Source organism: Panthera tigris, chromosome A1 (assembly GCF_018350195.1).
Source record: "Panthera tigris isolate Pti1 chromosome A1, P.tigris_Pti1_mat1.1, whole genome shotgun sequence".
NCBI classification, from domain to species: domain Eukaryota; kingdom Metazoa; phylum Chordata; class Mammalia; order Carnivora; family Felidae; genus Panthera; species Panthera tigris.
The window spans coordinates 149,065,978-149,086,560 of NC_056660.1; the positions used below are offsets into that span (position 1 = coordinate 149,065,978).

At 37.9% G+C, this 20,583-nt stretch overlaps 1 long non-coding RNA gene across 1 annotated transcript; it reads right to left on the reverse strand.

Moving 5' to 3' along the window:
* Positions 1 to 3,690: 3,690 nt before the first annotated feature.
* Positions 3,691 to 19,079, reverse strand: LOC122231451. Its single transcript, XR_006208701.1, has 7 exons — positions 18,837 to 19,079; positions 15,384 to 15,481; positions 13,620 to 13,763; positions 8,577 to 8,618; positions 6,692 to 6,894; positions 5,521 to 5,606; positions 3,691 to 3,790 (listed from the first exon to the last, which is right to left on the reverse strand). It is a non-coding gene; the product is annotated as an uncharacterized LOC122231451 (long non-coding RNA).
* Positions 19,080 to 20,583: the final 1,504 nt, after the last annotated feature.

Here is a 20,583-nt window from a genome sequence, read left to right on the forward strand (position 1 = left end):
TGATCCTGTCCAGATCACTATTAACCTCCTAATTCCTCTGTCCATTGGGCACCTTCGGTCTGGAGCTTCCCAGCCCTTACCCTAGCCAATGAGACCCTTGACTCCCTTTGTCAAACTCTCCCCTCTCTTGATTGCTGTGGGACCACTCTTTTCTGATTTTCTTTATGCCTTCTCAGATGTTGCTTTTCAATTTCTGTTTTGAGTCCCTCTTTTTTTTCCACCGTCATTCGCCTTTAAATGTTAGTCTACTTCAGATGTCATCCTGAGTCATCTCTTCTCATTTGACATTATTTTCTCTACAGTTTCAGAGCAATCTAACTTCCTAGTTTTAAATGCTACCTAAAGTCACTTTAAAACCTTTACTTCTCTGCCTGTATGATTATAATGGAAACATCTTAAGGTAGGGGATTCTTTTCTTATTTATCGTTATATTTCCAACATCTAGCATTATATGATCAATAATATTTATGGAATGAATGAAGGAATTCACATCTATATTTTTATCCCTGATCTTTTAATCTCCAAGATTGTTTATCACACTGCCTACTTTCTCTTTCAACTAAGCTGTTCCCCAGATGTCTCAGGCACATATTTCACCCTGAACTCATCACACTTCTATATATTCCTTGTGGTGTTCGGATAACAGCCACTCAGTTTTGGTGAATGAGTCAAGGTGACTGTCAGCATCCACATCTTGGTATGTAGTTTTGTGGTTCTATGCCCTAGGAGTTATTTTTGAAAAATAAATTATGTTGGAAGAATATTTCAGAATTTAGTGATTTATACAGGGGTACAAATGTAACCCTTCAAAGTGTATCCAGGGATTACTGATCTTGTAGTATACCATAAACCCACATCTTGCTATATTTGAATATCTGTTGTTTAACCTTCTTAGAACTACTGCCATGCTTCCTCAACTCCTTCTCTTTAAAAAAAGTGAAAATAGATGAACTGTCAGTTCTTTCATGGAGATCTTCTTACTTTTTGTCTTCCTCTGCCCAGACTGGAATGGGTCTAGATGCCACCTGTCCAAAACTCCCAAGTCTTGCATTTCTCATAGAAATAGATCACCTACTATAATAATTACCTGTTGATATCTTTGTGTCCTCTGCTAGGTAATGAGCTTCTAAATGACAAGAAGGTTGTCCTTCTCCCTCATATTTTCTTATTTCTTACATTCTGTATCCTCCGATATAAACACAGTGCCTCACACAGAGTGAGTACTTAATAAATTTGGGTAAATAATACTGGCAAGTTGGGGATTTTGCTGATGAGATTAAGTAGATAGAATAAAATTATAAACAAATAGATCAAAAAGTTAAAACAGAAGTTCTTATCTGAAATACAATTTGTATGTTTACATTTACTGATTTTCCAAAAGGGTGCTTGAGATCATCCTTAAATTTAGCAAGGAGAGGTATAATAAAACAAAGTTATTTAATTGAGTGATCCCACACAGCTCCTTAAAGTGACATGGTGAGTCTTCATCACCTACACCCTACACTTTCCCATAACACTGTCCTTTCTGCCTTTCCACATTTCCTCCTTCCCACCTGGAACGTGATCTTGATGACTAGAATTCTGACAGTCATTTGGGGGCCTTAAGATAAGAGAATTACAAACCTCTATCCCGACATGTTTGAGCCACTCGACCAGCAAGCACCTACTTCCAGACTACTCACCACAAGAGAAAAATAAGCCCTACTGTGTTTAAGTCACTATGACTAGTAGTCAGATTAGTTATATTAGCCATATTCCTAGCTGATGGAACAGCCAAGCACCTGATATTATTCAAGCAATTTGAGACATCCCTATTGCCCACATCCTTACCTCCTCATATTCCTCCTGCTCCCTTAACATACATACCGCCACAGCACAGCACTCATACATATACACATACCTCATTCATCAGCTGGCCTAAGCCTGAAATTCCACAATTTGAGATTCATTTCCTTCGTGTAAGTCTTTGATCTTTTCAAAATGTGAATGTCCCTAGAATTAGTAACACGTAAACATTAGACACTTATCCTTACAATAGACTTTTAGAGCTTGTTAATGATGTTGCCTGACACTTTGCTAGGAATCCACAAGTGTCTACATAAGACACAAACACTGCCTCAATGAAGTTACACTCCAAAGATAAAGTCATTCCTGAAAACTAACATTAAAAACAGAGTCTAGGTGCTCAGAGAGAGGTGTGGACTTGTGTTATTGAGACATGAAGAAGGTAAACCAAATTCACTATGGTGAGCAAGGGAAAATTTCCCAGAGGAAATTCCATTTCAGTTGCATAGTCAGGACCAGTAAGAATGAGACTATGTGCGTGTGCGTGTATGCGTGCATGCGCACAGGATCAGAGGGAAGAGGTCAGCAGAGGGGACATTCTGGGGTACTTCAGGAGAGAAAAGGAGAAGTCCTGTGTACAATTTTATGAGTTTAAACTTTATGAAGTTAAAGAAAGCTACTGGAATATCCGAATACATGGTGTAATATGATTAGACTTGCATTTTAAAAGATTATATGTTTCAGTAATGTGGAGAAAGAATTACAGGGGAATAAGGCAGGAGATAAGGAGTCCAAAGAAGTTACCTCAGAAGCCAAAGTAAGCATGGATAAAGGTCTACAGCAGTAGCAGATGCTGGAACAGTATGGCTCGTGAGAAGGCAATGACTGGGAAATACTTAAGAGATCAGATTTTCAGGATTTGACAATTAAGTGGATTGGAAAAGTGTACAAGCATAGAAGTTGGGAATGCTGCCTAGGTTCCTCACTTGAGCAGCAATATTTATAACTATCCATACTAAACTTTAATAGATTCCAAACAAGTGGACAAGTTGAATTTTCAACACAAGCCACTCTGATTCCAAAACCTGTTAGATAAACCAGCACTGCCTCCTACTACCAAAACAGCAAACATTGACATATTTAATATTAAGAAACAGCATTTTGGTGGGAAACAACAGAGAGAATAGATTCACCTTATTTATTTTTTTTAATTTTGCATATTCTGTAAGACAGTCTTCACATAAAATTTCTCCCGGTATTTCCAAAATCTTTTCAACTACTGAAAAGAGTGAGACTGATGGAGATATTAGAGGCTGGTAAATAGTATTTGGCCAGATGGGTTACATGAAATCCCATAACAGGGACTTAGATATGCTGGTATGGGGTTAAATATATGTGACCGGTTTCAAAATGTCCTTCTGAAATATACCAAATATTCTGAGTCCATTGCTACTTCATTATGCTTCCACTTTTCTCCCTTCCCCCTTGAAGCCTGAATTTTCAGTCATTAGTCACTGTGGAATGTGAGATTCTCTCAAATGAGGTTTCATTGTGACACCATCACAATTTCACCTTTCCATAGCTGAAATAATTTGAGGCATCCATATAATAACCAACACTAGAGATGTGTAAATAATCTGTCACAGGCCGTCAGTGATTAGAATTGTTTGTCTAAAAATGTCCTTAGGTCAGCTGGCAGGATGCTGTTCTTCTAACCTCTTCCCATTCTGGTTTTGTTTTGTTTTGTTTTTTTTCCATTTGCTGATTTCTCACAGGATGTGAATTTGACTTCAATGTGACAGAACTATGAAGAACTTTTTACAATTAACCAAGACCATACTGCTTAGTCCATATTTCATTCATCTTTAATTCTTAAGTGAAATCTGTTGATGTTTATAAAAGATATCTTCATGGCATCTAATGATCCCTTGGTTCCTCAAAAGATGACTTCTTAGTCATGGAAACATGTCTTCGTCTTTGTTCTTAATCTTTCTTCCAAGTAGCCCTACTCATAAGAAAAGAGCTGGTTTATTCTAAGAAGAATGAGAGAGATCCTTAGCTATCTAACTTTGCTAATCTCCTGAAATATAAAATATTTGAAAATGTTTCAGCTGATCCCTAACACATTACACCCATGTAGGCAAAAATCACTGACATTGAAAATTAAAATCCTGCACTATTTTAAAATGCATATTTTGTTCACTACACTGATAATGAGTTCTTTTTAAAGGTATCACCGATTCAGGCACAAGTCACTAGCTGTCAAAAAATGGCAGATTGCTCTTCTGATAAAGTGACACAGCATGAAATACATCTTTGAACGTAGGCTCCTATTTAAATTGTGGAGCTCACACCTAAGGAAGCAATACCATTAATTGGAAAATATCTCAAGAAAGATCACCATAGGTTGCAACAATATAGGATTCACTTATGGCTTTTGGATGAAAAGAATAAAAGAAAATAATGTTAATTTTCTCGTCAGTCCATACAAACAATTAAATGTGTTTTTAATGTGGGGAAATACATTTTTTTCTGGTTTAGCTATAGCAGAAAAGCTGCCACTTTGAAACCTTTTCCATTTTATAAGATTCTTCTTTTATAAAGTTCTTTTACTTCAGTTCTAAACCATCATAGTCTTGTATTAAATTGCCTAAAGATAATAATTGCCACTCTTCCAAAAATGCCTTGAGGTCTGCCCTGGTTGGAAGGAGAATGAGGGTGTGTTTTTCTGCTGGAAAGAGAGGGCTGGGTTTCTTTCTACTTGCACAACCTGCTATATGACAAACAGCCTCCTGCTGTAAAGATCTAAATTCAGATTCTTCCCCAGATTACTCGTTTGGGTTTTTGCTTGGTCCTGGAAGAGGAGCATTGAATGTTTTATACTGAAAGTCAAATTTAAGTTGAAGCAAAGACAAATGAAGAGGATGAAAAGCCACACTTCCCCCACGACACCAACTGGATCTATCCTAGAAAGCGGTACAAAGTTAGTGTTGTCGCCAAAGCACTTCATAGCTCCTGTTCATTCATCCCCAAATGCCGTTCATTAGGATTTACCAACTCTAATCTGAAATCAACCTTATTCTCTTGCCAAAGAAGGCTGGACATGTAGAGGTATCTAATGGGAAAATCAATTTTGGTGAGGATAGCTAAATAGCACATCGTTGATATAATTATCATAGTGGCAATACTTCTAAAAATCCACAGATGAATTGAAATAAAGACATTCCCACTAGAGGTACTTAGGTGGCTCAGTCTGTTAAGCATCTGACTTTTGACTTCGGCTCAGGTCACGATCTCACCATTCATGACTTTGAACCCCACGTCAGTCTCTGTGCTGACAGTGATAGCCTGTTTGGAATTCTCTCTCTCTTTCTCCTTTTCTCTCTCTGCCTCTCCCCACTCTCTCAAAATCGATAAATAAACTTGAAAAAATCTTGAAAAAAAAAAGACATTCCCACTATAAGAAAAAAATACAAGTATTCAATGTGCTCTAGTTACAATAGTCTTTATGTTTTGACATTTTAAACTGATCTTCCCTAATTGATGACAGAATCCCCAATTAGAGTTCATATCTCCTGAGCTTCATCTTGTTGTGAAGATCTGGCCAGCAGCAAACATTCTTTCTCCCCTTACCCCATTCCAGTGCCTCCTGATCCATCAAGGACACAGTCTAAAGTGTCCAGTTCAAGACAAAAAGGAGCTCAAAACATGTATTCAGAACCAAGATGAATTTACCGAGTTAGGTTTTTCCAAAGTGAGCAGCTCCCTTTCAATGCATGCAACATTTATCAAATCAGCCTACAAACAATGTCCTATAGATCCTGTAGAGGAAATAAAAAACATTATGCATGTGGAAACTTAGATCTAGCAAGAAAATACCTAAGTATGCAAATATGTGCTATAAACATAGTCAACTTTCAGCTCTCAACTTAACCATTACCTCAGAAATGCTTTCTTATTCCTCTCTCCTTGTTAGTCCTTAGCCCTTCTCCTAGCACACTTTTGCTTGCCTTTATAACACTGGCTGTAATATGCAATTATGTATTTACTTCATATTAATTTGTTTTATATATGTCTTCCCCCACTTAATTGTATGTTAGAAAGAGGCAAGAATGGCTTTCTCTGGCATTTTTTTTCCCTTTTTCTCACTGTTACTCAGAATTTAGCACCAATGCTTAGCACTGTCAAGGGGTGGGTAGAAATGGATGCATGCAAGGACTTGATTCAATAACCAAAAATGAAGTATAAGTAAAGTAGAATTAAGTGATCTGGGAAGACTTGGGAAGATTCCATAGCACAAGGAAAATTTAGATTACTAGGATTTCAACATTCAGAAGGAGAGGGGAAGAATGCATCCTCACTGGTTGAGGAAAAAAATGTGAGCAAATACAGAAAAGGAGGAAAGTGCAGGGAATAATTCTGGAGGACTGGGTTAGGTCAGAATATATAATTTATGAGGATGGAAGTAAAAAATAAATCTGAAGGGAAGTTAGGGACTACTTGTGGAGGTTCTGGTTGACATACTAAGAATTTTGGCATGTGACTTTACAAAACTTAGGCATGAAGGGTTTTTTGGTTTTGTTTTGGTTTTGGTTTTTTGTTTTGTTTTGTTTTGTTTTGTTTTTTTGATCCTGTATGTATGTAGCTCCATTTCATCTCAAAAATAGATACAACAATGCTATACCAACTTTAACAAATTGATTCAGGAAATACTATATATGGTTTTTTTCTATTGAAGATGCAGTGAAAATTTTTGATACCATTCATGTTGACTACAAAACCAATATAATATTTAAATTTAAACTGATGAGAGATAGAACATAGGGCTGGATTTATGCTGTTTCTTCTTGGTCATTGTTTTCTTCCTCTGACATTTTATGAATAATTAGACTTTAATGAAACATACATCACCCCAAAGGTTGAACAGTCTGCCACCAGCTTCCATGGTTGAGTTCAGATGTCTGTATACTTGAATTAGCATGTGGGAAATGTGTATTTCCTTTGCTGAAATTAATAGTAGCATTCTTTGTCCCATTGGGTCAGTGTCTGCTCCCATCTTGCTTTTAATGAACATCGTTTTTCCCATGGGTCCAGTGTTGGGACAGGCTCCTGTGCCAGGAGGAGACACATGAAAAATTCCTGAATTAAACATAATGGTGCATCAAATTGAGCCTTTCCTATTCCAGGCAATTAGAATGTGTTACTCTGTCCTCCTATCTATCTCTGCTGCCTTCTGTACCCATGGCTTTTTGATCTTTGGATTTGGCCTTTACAATTTGTGACTTTTGTTTCCAGTTTGGTGTTTTACTTCTTGACTATCCTGGCCTTCAAAGTCTATATATGCGTTGAACTGTTTGCTTTCTTAATTACTTCTTTGACCTGATAATAGTGATAAATACAGTAAAGCCCAACAGGGTACTTGATATCTGCCAATTGTTATATGAACATTATGGCACTGAAATAGTCCTTCAAGGTGTGGATCCCTATTCCCATTTTGGAATGGAAACAGAATTTCTAAAATGATAAATAACTTTGTCTAAGTCACACAACTGGTAGACGGCAGAGATAGAATTTATACCAGTTCTGTCTGCTTCGACATCTATTTTCTTTTCTAACCTACCACATTAACACTAAAATTCCTGCTTCTTAACTCCTGCACATCTAAGCTCTTCATTTCCTACCAGTTTGCTGACTCACAGCCTGGGCTAAACCTATAAAGTCCCTTTTTCCAACTATAACTGATTTATGAAACTGGGGAAATGAAATCAGGTTGCAGTTCTTACCTAGTCTGTTGGAAAAACACTGACTATAGAGTCAGAGACATTAATTAGAGTCCACTCTCTTTAGTTTCATATACACTACAAGCCTTTTGGAAAGCTGTTTACCCATTCTGAACACAGATGCCTCAACTACCAAATTAAAGGACTTCACTAGATAATATATAACAAAACCATCAGGCTTTCTCTCTGGGGCATGCACTCCACCCATCTGTGCTGGCACAGAGACAGGCTCTATCTATCCAGTTCTGACCCCCTACCATATATGAAATCATATCTTCCTTGTGCTTTCTTGACCAGGCAACAGTTGTCACTCTTTTTTTTTTAAAAGGATAGAGTGTCCCCTTCATGAGAGAACCCCTGGAAAATCCTTTCAGATTTCAGTACCTGGAAAGGCTTACGTTCTTGTGAGTAATGCTTCATATATTAACTCTACAGATACTATGAACTTTTAAGTCATCAGATTCTTTCCTTGTTTTGGCTGCTAGAAAACTCAAAACCAACTGTTGGCCTGCCTCCAGGAACTATTAAAACTCTTATGGCATGCTTTTGGTATGCTAAATTTCTATCCAATTTCCCTTACTATTTATTATTTACTTTTGTTTTGATTGTTACAACTATTCATTTGTTCTCCTTATCCTGTATATGGTCTTTATTGCTGTAAGTACCTTTGAAAATATTTTTGAATTAGAGAGTGGGGCAGAAATGTATACTACTGATTGAATAGTAGGTAGGTGCAATAGGTAGACTCACAAATAAACCAATAAATAACTATAGTATACCAGGACTTTCTTTTCTGCAGTTACTGACCAAACAGTACATTTTAGTTTTAACATGCTTGGGTCTTGATTATTCCATAAAAGCTTATACAAGTGTCGAAAAGCGACATTGCCTTTAGCAAACTGAAAACACCTTCAATAGTAGAATCATTAAAAATTATTACACCACAGAATAAAATCTGTCCGATTTTCATTAGGACTTTGTGTAAGACAAAAAGTGATGTGTCAATTTTACCTGGAAAGTAAATCCTCTGTGTTTTTGTTGATGCCAGCCAAACTGAAAGGAATCATAGCACAGTCAAATCAATCAAACAATTAGCCCTTATTAGGATTATGATTCAACAGTACGTACACACCCATATATAAAAGACCACTTTGTTAAGAATGGGGACACCACAGCCTTATAGGAATAATCCATTTGGATTTATAAAAGTCTTGATCCAGCTTAGAACTCTGAATCTCATAGAATCAAACTTCTTAGATGCTTTTCCTCACCCTCCTCTAAAGCAAATCAAAACACTCCTATTTCCATCTGGATTAGAAAAAAAATAACAGCCTTTTCATTAGGTTTGGTGTTTAAAGAACTAACTAGTAAGAAAACATTGAGTGTGCTGCAACTGGTACTGAATTTGAAACCTGCAGAAATTCCTCTAAACTTTTATTTTACTCAAAGCATGTTTATTGATCAATTACCATATGCCAGGCCCTGTGCTAGATACTGAGAATACAGTGATAAATAAGACAGAGTATCTGTCCTCTTGGATCTTACATTCTACTAAAGTGAAATGGTAAGAGTGCAGTGCAATACAGACAACACGGGGGGGGGGGTGGTAATAAAATAAAATAACTGTAGGTATTAATAAAAATTAAAAAAAATAGAATGGAACAATAAGATTACATTAGTATATAATTAAGGAAACAGGCTATTCAAAACAAAGGTAATGAATTAGTGGAAGAGCTGAAGAATCAAATAGGGTGGTGAGATTTCCAGAGACTAGCAAAAGCAGAACATCATTACCACTCCTAGGCTGGAGGGACAAAGACAGTAAGTCAAATTAACCACATTCTAAATACTGTGGTCACCTGGAAGAAGCTGAAATCACACTGCACATGAAGGAGTGAGCGGGAGCCACAGAGAAAAAAAATAGGCATCGCTGGAGACACCACTCCAGTCAGAGGGGCAGGGAAATTCCTTCCATCTCTGCATCAGTGCCATCCATTGATCAAATGTACCAGGAAGCCAGCTGACATGCCAGCCTGGAAAATACCACCTGCAGTAGTCAGCACCACAGTCCAGTAGTCTGGTGGGAAATGGGCAAGGAGGGGATTTGAAGTCAAACAAGATTAGGCTTGCACAAGAATAGAGAGTGACCAGGGATGGTCAGATTAGGACATGGGATGGGATGGGATAGTTGGGATGGCCAGATTAGGACGTGACATTTGAGCAGGGACCTGGAGATGTGAAGGACAAAGCCATAGGGAGATCTGAGAACAGCATTCCAGGCAGAGTAACAGCAAGTTCAAGTCCCTGAGAGAGGAAAAGACCTTGTCAAGCCTGAGCAAAGACATGAAGATGACATGCGAGGGGGTGATAGGAGATGTAATCAGACACCTGGTTGGAAACAGCTCATTGTAAGGCCTTGGGGAGTCACAGGAGAGTTTAGGTTTTATTGTACTGAGTAAAGAAATGTTGACTTGTCTTCTCTATTTGCAAAATAGGCACTGTGGAAACTGAGCATAATGCTGCTTAAAACTCGCCTGCCAATCTTAGGGAAAAATGGCTCAACTCTGATCTTTTAGGGGCAATAATAAGACCTGGAGCAAAATTCTCCAGCTATGCTCCTTGGTTACATCTCCTCAACCTTTGCCTACAAGTCTCCTCATCATCGCCAACAATGCACACATATTCAAATTAATTGGAGGAGATTTGTGAGGAAGCACCCAGAGAGAATGCATCCTTAACTATCACACTCTTCATCCTATGTAATGTAAGGAAAGTTTCAGTAAACTTCAAGCTGCCGACTTAGCTGCTGATAAACATTCTGGCATCCTCGTTTTCTCCTGATTCTTTCTAAGCACCATAGTTAGGAAATTTCTATACCTTGGTTTATTACTTTGTTGTTCTTTATTTTTTTTAATGGTGATTTTTTTAAAGTAAGTTATTAACGAGAAATTTGAACTGTATGGAGACGGTCTTTTGTCACATATAATATTGCCATTCGGTTGTTAATGACTTTAGGCACTATAATTTTTTTTTAATGTTTATTTTTGAGAGACAAAGCACAAGTGAGGGAGAGGCAGACAGAGAGAGGGGCAAAGGATCAAAGTGGGCTCCAAGCTGTCAGCATAGAGACTGACCCAGGGCTCAAACTCATGAACTGTGAGACCATGACCTGGGCCAAAGTCCAATGCTTAACTGAGCTACTCAGGCACCCCAGGCACTATGAATTTATATAGTATAGATTCATTTTCTTCATGATCTTCTACTTATTAACCAAAGTTTATTTAAATCAATTAGTAATTATGGAAAACATTTTCTCTCTTTTTTTAATGTTTATTTATTTTTGAGAGAGAGAGAGCGCACACTTGCACCAGCAGGGGTGGGGCAAAGAGAGAAGAAGAGAGAGAATCCCAAGCAGGCTTTGTGCTATTAGCGCACAGCCCAACAGGGAACCTGATCTCATGAACTGTGAAATCATGACCTGCTGGATGCTTAACCAACTGAGCCACCCAGGCACCCCACATTTTTTGAATGTTTATTTATTTTGAGAGAGAGAGAGAGAGAGAGAGCAAGCACAATCAGGGGAGGGGCAGAGAGAGAGAGGAAGAGAGAGAGAATCCCAAGTGGGTCCCACACTGTCAGTGCAGAGCCCAACATGAGGCTCAATCCCATGAATGGTAAGATCATGACTTGAGCCAAAATCAGCAGTCAGATGCTTCACCACCTGAGTCATCCAGGCACCCTGGAAAACATTTTCTCTTTAAAAATTTATGAAGAACACAAAACAAATGACAAAAACCCAAAAAAGTGTTTTAATAAAAATAATTTTTGTGGAGCATTAATGATAAATTACATTAAGGTAAATCAGATATTCATTTGTTCAGGTTATTAATTCTTAAGTACCTGCCACATGCCAAGCATCATGGCAAGTATTGAGGACACAATTGGGATATGGTCTTAGGCACAGTACTTGACCTCCTAGAGACTTATGATTAATGACCACATCATTGTACTTCCTGTGGCACTTCCTTTGCACACAGGAGGCACTAAATAGCTATAGGCCAACTGAATGAACAAGTGACTCTGTTTCATGTATTAATGTCATCAGAATGAACCAACTTCCATTAGTTAACTTCCAATAGCCAGATGAGTACATGTCAGAATACCAAACAGGTTAAACAGAAAACTGACTTCATTCAGTTAGGGTATAACTGTAAACGTTCAGAACTGAAATGGTATATTTCAGTTGTATATTACTGAATGGTATATTCAGTTGTATATTACTGAAAATTGAATATGGAAACATCTAAAATTTATACAGCCAAGTAAAGTTTTGGAAAAGAAAAAGAAAAGAAATGCCTAAACTGACATTCCCAGTAAGAAGGAAAGATTCACAATGACTGGGGCAAAGTAGTACAGCTGATAACCCAATAACCCAGTACTTGCTGCCTCTCTTATATAAAATATTGGTGTTTTAAATTGTGTGATATAATGTGGAAGCAAATTAGCATAACATATAAAACAGAAAGGAGAATGTCAGTTGTTTCCAACATGTCTCTGGAAAATTATACTCAAAGTTCACATAATGGGAGCATATAAGATGTATGAATACGTGAAAGATCAATGTTCCCTATATAATACAATTTTTCCTCATTTACCCCATTCTTATAGTCTTTCATACCTGTAAAAATTGTCTAACATGATCTATTGACAGGCATGTGGTCAGAGATAAAGTGAAAATCTATTGTATGACTAGGAAGTTAATTAACCTAACAGTAATGATTACTATAACAAACTGAACATCTTGGAACCTGAAATTCTCTAAAAGTTTGGTGATGTAAATTTTAAGAGCATTAAATGTTTCAAAGAACCAAGTCAGGATCAATGAAAGAATAACCAAATGAATAGGACTATGTGTCAGCCTTGTGCTAGACACTAGCGAATATTATGTAGAAATAATACCTAAAGAAAAATGATGAAGAATTCAACCTCCATCATTTCACATAGTTTAAAATATAAGCTGAAAATAATTTTGTCAACTCACAAGAGAGAAATATTCTACCAAATGTGGCCAAAGATCTGCTTTTCTAAGGAAATAAAAGGAGTTCATTGTATCCAGATTTAGAATAAATCTGTTCCTGCAAGCAGAGGCATCTGTTGTTACTAGTATTTTTGTGTGTATATGAATATGAACTGAATATGAATTTTACTTTCATAAGCTTCTTTTTACATCTAGTTTTTAAATTCAAAAGTTCTGGAGAGATTTAAAGGGCAGTAGTCTTCCCCAAACTCTAAAGGGTGTGGGATGTATTTTTAACTAGAAAGAAGAATGCTGGGAAACAATATTTTTCTTTAGCCCAGTGACTCCGAGTTTTTAAAAAAGTGATATAATAGCCTTGTATTTGTGAAAAACCAAAGACCACTACAGCTTTTTGGTAACAGGAATAAACCAAGAAAATCTGAAGCATCCTCAGGCCTAGCACAATGGAATGGGGTCGTGAATCAGAAGATCATGGAATATATTTCTTCCTTTAAAATAAAATGAGCACATACCCAAAGAAAATGGCTGCTGTGTTGGTGGATTACCCCAGCTGAAGTCCAGGCTTTTGACCTGGGTTTAGCTTTCCCCATGTATCAGTATGAAGATTTGCCTGCATTCTGCCAGGTACCATCTCCACAGCTGAATTTTTTGCAGAGAAAAATGCTGATACTGGAGGTGGTCAGAACCGGACTCCAGGCCCAGCTCTACTCTTCCTCAGCTGTATGACCTTGGGTAAGTGGTTTACCTTTGCAAACCTTGTCAGTTTCATGGGAGGCTGAGGAGTGTAGGAGATAAAGCTTATCTCTCCACTACTGAGGGGTGTTTTTTCCAGGTCTGGAGACCCTCCTTGGCCTCTCTCCATGTTCTATTTACCTTGTTCTGCCTCTGGGGCAAAACTTCTCTGATTAGTAAATTTGAATGAATAATTACTCACACACAGTTCTAAGGAGCAAGCATAGCCACCAAAATCACAGGAAACAAAGATATATTCTGCTTTTCTCTGCCTTAAATCTTACCTGGGAGGCCTGTCCCAGTTCAACATTGTCATGATTGGTGGAGGACTTACAGCCACATCTTCCAAGGTGGCTTCTTCTTACAATCAAGGTGATACTTACCCTCTACTTCTCTCAGTTTTCTTATTTCTCAACAAGTTTAGAAGCCTGGTGGGGAAGAGGAGTGCTATTCACCAGGTGCCCCTTTGGAGATCCCCATATTCATTGTTGTTACTACTGTCACTGCTCATTCACTGATTTGGGAAAAGGGGAAATGGTTAAAACTCTTGAGTATTCTCCATCAGCATTCCTCAAGATTTCATTAATATCTATTGGATAAATTATAAAATATTGAAACCACATGGAACTTTTAAGGGCCATCTAATCTAATGCCATTTTTTGTACAAAAAGAGACAGTAGTTCTTAAATGCATCCCAGTCCTGCAGCCAGCCAGCGGCAGGACATCCTTCTTACCACTCCTTACTGTACCCCTGCACTAAGTGAGTCACTCATTCTGTTTTATTTTTGTCCTCTTTTTTAACTAATGAGGTTTTTTTCCTCAATTCTGAGTTGGGGTTTTTGGAGAGACACCAAGAACCTCCGAAATAAAGGGGTGGGGCACAGGGAGAACTAGGAAAAAGCTTACATCACTCAATTTGACTGAGGACAGGAAGTACCATATTTATTATTAGTTTGTCCTAGGTTTTCAAAGCAAGCCAAAGATTTGCAAGCCCGGTGGTTCACAAAGTGTAGTGCAGCAGCCCTGGCAGCAACCGGAGACTTGTTAGGAAGGCAAATTCCTGGCCCCACCCCCAACCTACTGGATTAGCCTGCCAGAGCTGCCATAACCAATGAGCACAGACAGGGTGGCTTGACCAACAAGAATTTGCTGTCTCACAGTTTTGGAGGCTAAAAGTTTCAGATTAGGGTGCTCACAAATTTGGTTTCTCCAGAGGTCCCTCGATGTCTGACTTGTAGATGGCCACCTTTCTGCTCTGTCTTCACATGGCCTTTCCTACATGTGAGCATACCTGGAGCATCTTCCTCTTCTTATAGAGAGGATCAGTCATGTTAGAGGCCCCCCCTTTATGGCCTCATTTCATCTTAGTCACCTCTTTAACTCCTCTAGCTCCAAATATAGTCACAGTCTAAGGTACTGGGGTTAGAGCGTCAATATATATAAATTCGGAGGAGACACAATTCAGTCCATAACACCTGTTGAGTTAAAAAATGCAATTGTTGGGACCCAGCAATCTGTGTATTATTAAGTCCCTCAGGCGATTTTCATGCCAGTTAAAGTTTGCACGGATTAATCTAGGTCTAAAAGACATCAGGACCAGTGTTGTTTTGGCACACACGAGCATGTGAAAGAAATGGAGCTAACTATGGCAAGGGCCTGGCCACCAAAGGCATGACTGTGAGTATGCATTCAATACTGTGTGAGTGCTAGATGCACGTGCAGTAGCGAGCAGATTCACCTCCCCAGTATTCTTGCCAGCTGGCCTTGGGAAGTGGACTGAACCTCTTGGATTGAGTGACCACCCTAATTGGATTCTTAGATAATCCTGGAAGTGGTGGGATCTCCAAAGAGAACAAATGCTCTATTTCAACACCTTGATGCCCACCTTCAAATGCAAATAGAAAGCAGAAGAGGTCATAAATTATTTACATCATTATTGAGATTAAATCTGAAAGGAAAGATTACTGTGTTTTCTGCATGAGGGAGGAAGGGGTTAAAGAGAAGGACAGACTTTAGGATTTAAACTCCTGGCTGGAGCTCAGAATCACCTGAGCAGATTGGCAATAAATGGATTTCTCAGTCCCACTCGTGACCGAATCAGACCTTCCAAAGACAGGGCTCAAGACGAAGACTGAAGCGTGGTTTTCTGGATAAGCGGGAAGTTGGAATAACATACAGAGTTAATTGAACTAGTAGTTCATCATTATTAAGCAACAGGGATACAAAAATAGCACTCACACTTTTTGTCACATGTTTTATAGGAACTGGAAAAAGAAGAGAACGATGTGAGAGAAGCTTATCACAAATAATTCCGGATTAGAATTTAGGTAGTATGAAATGATAACACCGATCTAGGAAATGGATTCAAAACTATTTCTCCTCTCTTTTTCCTTACCCTACTGCAAGCTTTCTGCATGAAGCTGTCAGCACCTTGACCCATTCACCACACACAGGTATACCACTCTCTGGCATGACGCCACACCCCTTTTGAAAATCTTACTTTCCATTGCTCTTTAATCTTAATATGAATTACCCAAGAATAAACTATCTTTTGGTGCACCTGGGTGGCTCAGTCAGCTGAGTATCCAACCCTTGATTTCATCTCAGGTCATGATCCCAGGGTCATGTGATAGAGCCGGCATCAGTCTCAATGCTGAGCATGGAGGCAGCTTGAAATTCTTTCTCTCTCTCTCTCTCTCTCTCTCTCTGTGTGTGTGTGTGTGTATGTGTGTGTGTGTGTGTGTGTGTGTGTGTGTCTGCTTCTCTCCTCTGCTCATACATGCTCTTTCCCTCTCTCTACAAAATAAAAAACAAAATAAAAAAGAATAAGGTATCTTTTGTCAAAATTCACATTGAACTTTAAAGAACTATTTCTTCAGAGGGTAATGAGCTAAACAGTCACTTGTGACAGTTATAAAAGAGATTCTGAAAATCCACTCAACTTCTTATGCTCCCCTCCCCCAAATCTGAAATAAATTAGGCTAATTTCAAACAAATTAAGCAAAATAATTCCCTTTTGCAATTTTGGGATGATTTATTATAGTATCTTCTTGTCGTGTGTCTGTTTCTAAAAACTCCTTTTCCCTGTATACCAAAATTAGCTTACTTTTATATAAAGGTCTTGCTTCCTTTATTTATTTTCTAGATCCCACCTCCTTGCTTTTTCAAAATTAGATTCTGGATGTATGCAAAATAGGATTATGTGTTTTATCTTCCTAACTTCAACAGAGATGACTAGAAACTCTTACATGGCAGGGTGCCTGGGTAGCTCAGTCGGTTAAGCATCCAACTTTGGCTCCAGTCATGATCTCATAATTTGTAAACTCTTACATGGCTACTTATTCTACCTCTAATACAGGCCCCAAAAATCAACTGTGCATAAATCAGGACAGGTTTGTGTGATGCATGTAATAAGTTGTGGCAAGATCCTTGCAGAGGTTTTGATTAAAGCACAAACTAAAGACAATATTGCCTTGTTTATTCCAAACAGCCTCCTATTATCAAAGCTTTTTTGTTAGTTTGTTTTTACTTTTGTCCTTCTTTTTGCAACCTTTTCTGTTTCCCACCATATCTGACTATTTGAACTATAATTTCTAGAAGGTCATCAGTGATCACTCATTGGTATAACTGTCACATTCATCTGTGAATTCAACTGTGTGGCAGTTGGTAATCTCAATTATGTGATATAGTTCCCATAATATCATAAAAAGATTGCCTTTAAATAACTCTCTTCCATCTGCCTTAGATACCAATGGTGAAGAGGCTCCAAATTAATTGAGAGTTGTGGTTAAGAATGTTAATTAACTTGTTTATATCATACTTGTTTCCCAAACCTGAATGTGAAAACAAAATACAGTATAATTATTCTTTAGAATCTACCCCTGTGTCTCCATATAAATTTTGCACCTGCCTCAGATCTTTCTCTGGAGCTTTAAGATCTGTCAGCAACATTACACAACTACCTGTTAGAATTTAAAGAACCAATGGGACCACTCTGTGTGATTCCTGTGGTTTGTCTGAACACAGCTCTTCTCTTCCTGAAAGCACTAAGACAAACAGGTTTATAAGATAAAATGTAGTATTTGCATACAGTTCCCATTGATATATGGTCCCATCATTTACCAGTTGTTTTGCAGACTAAGGAACATAATAGGTACAGGGGTTATGAGGGAGATACTCTCTTCAAACCTCAAGGAGCTTCCTGTACAAAATGAAAAAAGTGTAGTGTCACAACACAATTTGTTCCTCTGAACGCCAATTTTCAGCAAGAGGTTATACAGGAAAAGGGTGAAATAAACATGGAACCTGTCTTCCAGGAGTTCACAGTCAAATAGGAGAGAGGAAGCAAAAAGGAAAAGGAAGCTGAAAATGACAAGTATTTTCAGTGAGGCATAAAATGCAGTAGGACTGAAAGGAAGATAGCAATATGATCAGGAATGCTCAGAGCTGAGCTTATGCTATTTTAACAAACAGTAATTATAAAAGGCTCTCAGAAATTTCTTTTTAGGAGAAGGATTCACAGACAAAAACTCTTCCAATGGATATTAAAATTATTTTTCAATGTGTATCACGATAACAGGATACAGTGTACTTGATGGCTTATGCTAAATAGAAACACATTTGCATAGCATCTGATCTGCAGTTTTTTCAAATGTTTTTGTTGGAAGTTAACAGAAGCCTTCCAGGTGTCAGTGTTTTTGCTGAGAGACATTTTCCATTCCCACATCTCTGCACAGAATGAGCATGACATTATATGCTAAAAGGACACTGTCAAATTTTAGTCTAAAAAGAATCCATATGATCTGTCAGATAATTTTTAACTCCAGATACAACTTCCATCAGCAAATGTAACATGAAAAATAAATATGCAGGTGGCTCTTAGGGTCCATGTGTTGAGCATTTAGAAAAATTAATCTTCTAGAGAGTTCTATATTAGTGCTCTTCTGTGGCAAAACCATGCACATGGCACTCTAAAATATTCAATGTGATCTCTTTCTAGAGGACAGAATTTAGTTAGTAATTAAATCACAGGATGAAAAAGAGAGAGATTACATGGTACAACCAAATGGTCTAATGTAATTCGTGTTTCATACCTTACATTTTTGATCTTATACATCTATAGATTTTATTTTGTCAGTTTTTCACTTTATCCAACAAGACTTCATATCCTTTAAAGGTTAGCATTGAATTGTCTTTGATTTCTCTACTGAAAGAAGGTCTTCTTCCCCATCCTTGTTACCTATCTAACTCCTACTTAGGACTAAACAAAAATGAACCCCAGAGGGACACAGTGTCAATATTAAGTATTTTATGAGCAAAAGATGGATGCAGGCTATCATCTAAAGAACAGACTTGTATATTAAAAGCTGCTCATTAAAAGCTAATCAGCTAATTAGCTAATTAAATGGTAATCACTCTCAATACACCAAAAGGCTGTTAACAAAGAAATTCAAATCTGTCATCCTGGGAGGTACTCAAAATTAGAAGCAGGAAAAACACACAGGTATCGGGAGATAAGAAGGAAAGTTCAGACCCAGGGCAGCTAAATGCATCCTGCTGAGTCCTTCCACCTCGCCCAGCACTGTTTTCCATGAGTCACCAGAATGTTTAGCTGCTTTCACTCGTGACATCACAAAGGTGTCATTCTACCTCGGACCCACCTCATCCTTTAAGGCTTTACTCAGAATCTACCTCCACCCCGTTTCCTTACTTTACATTTCCGATAATCTTCCAACTTCCTGTGCCATTTTCAGATCTATTCTCCACAATTGAAATGACTGTCTGATCACTTGTACTGTTAGGTAAACTGAAACAATAGTTTATAAAAAGAACAACAGTTTATAAATAAAAGAAGAAGAAAACCAGACTCAAAAAAAACCTAGGCAAGGCTGGGGCAGAAAATAAAAGTTAGGCAAGTGAATGGGTCAGCCCCAGTAAAATTCAGATCATAAGGTGGAGCCTGGAACTAATGAAGCCTTCCACAAAGGAAGCATTTTCTAAGTACCTACACCAAAAGATAAGGTCAAAGCTAAAGTCAAAGTGGTAGTTCACAACCACTTATTAGACAAGGCCAAGAGGGCAGTAAAGTAGTGAATATTACAGCAGGCAGCAGACTTGGAATCCAGAGAGATTCTAAGAAGCCAATTTTCAGGTGTGTTGTGAAGGATAAATGATAGTGTGTGTCTAAGTAGTTCCCCATTCTTTTCCCCAACAGTCCATTCTTTGTGATCTCGCCCAAGAATCTTGACAATATGACCTCATGTGGAATCTTTAAAGAGATCTATTTAAAGCAAGTCACGCCTGATTTGAGGACATGGAAAGACCCATAATCTTGCCATACCCATGATGGGGAAGTGGGCCCCTAAAAGCAGGGATCATAGCAGAGCACTTTGATTTTTCTGCTTCTTATTCCTAAACCCAATGTAGAAAAAAGAAATGTGGAAAAACGTAGGATTTTGCCACATATTTAAAGGTAGGTTATTTTTAAATGTACTATTAAGGTATCATTGGACACACTGTTTATAAAAGAATTAACATCTCCAGTTTTTTCAATTCTGTGTTCTTATGCCCTTCCTATGCTTTGCAGTGTTTGATTGCCTTTATTGAGCTCGATAGGTGCTGCCCTACCACCACCCCCTGCAGAGTTATCACATAACAATTTTTGAAGAATTAAGTAAATTATAAAAGTATGTTTCACATATTCCACACTTATCCCCTACCTGCAGCCACTGGCTGGCATTTCTTTCTGCTTTGAAATAGCAATTTCTGATCCCCAGAGGCTTATCAGAGTGAAACACACTTTCCTCATTCGTGTATCCAGAGGGCTAAATCAGCAATACCTGGCCTTTTTTTTTTTTTTAAAGAAAGTTGTTGAAATTCCTCCAATACCCTATAAAAGTATTAATGGTTATATAAAAGTAAAATAACATTGAATTTGAACTTTCGATTGCCTTTTAGTGAATTAGATAGACAAAATGTTTAACCACAAAAACATAATGCACATAAAAAATAAAATTAATGAGTGAATTAAAACTGTGAACACATAAATGAATAAAACCATAAACTTGGTCAATACTAAAGGGAGAGGAGAACACAAACCATGTTCATCTTTCAGGAGGTAAACCTCCACAACTAGGTTTACTACAAAGTCTCCTAACAGACCCTTGATACTACAAGTTATTGTCCTTTTTCTTTCTTGTAATGATACAATAGCACAAGTTATTGAGCTGGATATGTGGGCACAAAGCC